Source organism: Dipodomys ordii, unplaced genomic scaffold, assembly GCF_000151885.1.
Source record: "Dipodomys ordii isolate 6190 unplaced genomic scaffold, Dord_2.0 Scaffold1, whole genome shotgun sequence".
In the NCBI taxonomy this organism is placed as follows: domain Eukaryota; kingdom Metazoa; phylum Chordata; class Mammalia; order Rodentia; family Heteromyidae; genus Dipodomys; species Dipodomys ordii.
The window spans coordinates 65,868,156-65,871,589 of record NW_012267217.1 but is presented as its reverse complement, the minus strand read 5'-3'; positions in this window follow the sequence as shown (position 1 = coordinate 65,871,589).

Genomic DNA, 3,434 nt, shown 5'->3' with positions numbered 1-3,434 from the left:
AGGTAAATATGGCTGGGGAGGTGGCTCAAGTGGTAGAGCGCCCACCTAACAGTGTGGGGCCTTGGTAAGAGCTCCAATACCATAAATAAATAAATAGCCTTTTCTTTATATAGGTTCATTCACACTTTCACCGATATTTAAGAAGCATAAGTTGCTATTGTGTATGGAAATCTTTAAATGCCTTGGTTGTTATTATGTGTGAATGGCTTATTTACATGAAAAAATTTAATTGTTCATTAGTTACCGTCTCAAATGTAATTGATTTTTTACATGGGCTTTCTCTCTTCTTTTCTAATTGTGTGTGTTGTAGGGCTTAAACTCTGGGCCTGGGTGCTGTCCCTGAGCTCTGCAGCTCAAGGCTAGCCACAGCGCCACTTCCTTCTTTTCTTTTGTAATTACTTTCTTTTCTCCTTCCTTCCTCTTCCTTTCCTCCTTCCCTCCCTTCCTCCCTTCCTTCCTTCCTTCCTTCTTTCTTTCTTTCTTCCTTTCTTCTTTCTTTTTGTTCTTCCTTTTGGGGGCCCAGACGTGGAGTATAAACTCAGGGCCTGGGTACTGTTCTTAAGCTTTTTCCCCTCAAAGTTGGTTAATTGGAGATAAGAGTTTCACAGATTTTCCTGCCTGGGCTGGCTTCAAACCACGATGCTCAGCTCTTACCCCCTGAGTAGTAGGCTCACAGGCGTGAACCCCCGCCCTCACTATGTAATTCCTTTTTACCCTTGTATTGACTAGTGCCTCCAATACAATTGTGCGTGGAAGTGGTAGTTATGTGCGTGTGTGATGTGTCCTGACTTTAACAGGGCGAAGGTTTGGGAGAATGTCCTCCAAAGCCCATAGGTTAGCGGCTTGTCCCCCATGATACTGCTACAGAGAGGCTGTGGGACCTTGAAGGGTGGGGCCTAGTGCTTGGGCCGTGGGTGGCGGAGGGTGTGGCGCTGGAGGTCAGGGGACCTTAGCTGCTTTTTCTTTTCTTTTGTGTTTTCTGCCTATGAGTGGTTGTCCCATGCGCCCTTAGTAAGAGGCAGTGGGGCCTCTTACACATGCCTGACACAGAGCTAGAAGAAACTTTTTTTTTTTTTGCCAGTCCGGAGGTTTGAACTCAGGGTCCTGGTGCTGTCCCTGAGCTTTTTTGCTGAAGGCTGGTGTGCTACCACCTGAGCCACAGCTCCACTTCCGGCATTTTGTGACCACGTCTACCTCACTCACCCCCAACCCCCTTTACATCACACTGGAGGCCAGGTGGAAAGGAAGCATTGGTGTCTTGTTTTTTGGGCTCCAGCTGGGTTCCCTTTTCCATGCTGATGGGGTCCCCCTGACTCGTGGACGAAGGAGGAGGCTGGCAAACCCAGATGGCTCCAGCCAGTGTCACTGTGCATGGGACTTACCGTATGGTTAAAGCTGTTCACCCAGGGAATGTCCCCGCGAGTTCTTGGGGACGTCAGTGGCGGAGGATGGAGCCCGGGAAACTATGTCTCCATGCTCTGACTCCTTGGTGGGACTCCATGGGACAGGAAACTGGGGCTCCAAAGGGCCCCACAGACCGGCTGGGGGGAGCAGTGTAGTGTATTCTGTATTCTCCACTCCAATGTAAACACGATGTCTTTGCAGGGTGAAGTTTCCGCAGAGTACACTCTTCCTTCCAGTGCTTAGCAATGGGGCAGTGATTCATGGTATTTGCCTCGGTGCATGGTATAAACGCTCCCCCCCTCCCCCCGCCACAGTCAGATGTCCACATGATGTCCCTGGCCCCAGCATCCGAAAGAGGTGCTCAGGATTTGTTCTTGAGATCTGGGAGCGGCTGGGTGTGGAGGCCTGTGCCTATAACCCCAGCTTGTTAGCGTGACCTGTGGGAATATTATTTTGTGGGCCATGGGGCTTGAACTCAGGGCCTGGGTGTGGTCTCCTTTACTCAAGGCTAGCTCTCTACCACTTTGAGCCACAGCGCCCTTTCTGGTTTTCTGGTGGTTAATTGGACATAAGAGTTTCATGGACTTTCTTTCCTGCCTGGGCTGGTTTTGAACCATCATCCTCAGATCTCAGCCTCCCAGGTAGCTAGGATTACAGGCGTGAGCCACCGGCTCCCAATAGTGTGGGGACTTTCAATGTCACCCTGGCAGCCTCCACAGCCCATCCGGTGTGGGAGAGGCCACTCAGGACCATCCTGTGAGCTCCCACCCCTGGCCACGCACTGTGTTCTAGAAAGTTGTTTTCTGAGTGAAGTTCATCAAGACCAAGTTGCTACACATTTCCAAAGCCCACATGCGTGGTGTCATCCCAGCTGCCCTGACTTTTCCGTCTCTTCCTGGGCCTGGGGCGGTGGGGTCTCCGCTGGACACCCAGTGCAGCCTCTGGGTGGACTGGAGCCACGAAATTCCACAAAACCTAGAGAGGGAGGGCTGTGCGTGCAAACCAACCAGGGGATTCTTAGGGCAGGAGCAGCACACTGCACGTTCCCATTGTGTCCACAGTGTGCACGTGTGTGTGTGTGTGTGTGTGTGTGTGTGTTTCCTTTTTGGCTTGGTAAATGAGCTTGCTTGCTTTCCTCCCCCCCACCCCCAGCGTTAAAAATAAACAGATCCTGAAAGTGAGTTGCTGGCGATTGGTCAATACCGTATGCAAATAAATAAGTGCTAATTGCCTGCAGTGACTTTGGGTGTCAGGTACAGTTATTGGACCACATTTATGGGCCAATTAGGCGCCTTACCGGACTTTAGTGGTGATAAATTGTGGCTTAGCGAGCGGCTGCTCAGAGCAGTGGCCGCGTGTAACTCTTCTCTGTCTCGCTGGCAGAGACTGAAAGGCTTTTGTCTGTGGCCCAAGTGTGTGGCCAGCTCCACTGTCACCCGCAAACACTGAGACGAGGCAGGGCTCAGCAGGAGCCTGGTGCAGCTGAAGTTGGGGTTCATTGGAGGGAGCCCCAAGAAGGACATGTCCATCAGTGGGGTCTAGAAGGCTGGCCAGTGTACCTCGGGAGTGTGGGTACTGTGCGGGAGGAGAGGGCTGCTGCCTGGGGCCAAGGCTGGCCAGGCTGGAGCGCAGCGGGACTGGTGGGCACCTCTGTGTGTCTGCAGCCGGATTTCCTCCGGAGTCCTGGCTGTGATGCCCTGCCCCAGTGGGGTGACCCTTTCTGACCGCTGCCAGGATGGCCACCCCCGAGGGCCTTGAGCCTGCGCCCTGCTCCTTGGCTTGCTCACGCAGGGGCACGGGCCGGGCCTGGCTCTGGGCCCTGACAGACCTGCCACTTGGAGCTGGAGAGGGATGAGGAGGCAAGGCCCTGCAGGAGCACCCACGGGGACAGAGGGAGGCCCCGCGGGAGAGCGTGAGTGTGGCTTCCCACGTGGAGGACAAGGTGAATGGAGGGTCTAGAGCGGCAGGAAGTGCAGCCAGAGCTGAGCGCTGGAAGGAGCCAAGATGAGGCTGCAGGGTGGGGAGGGAGA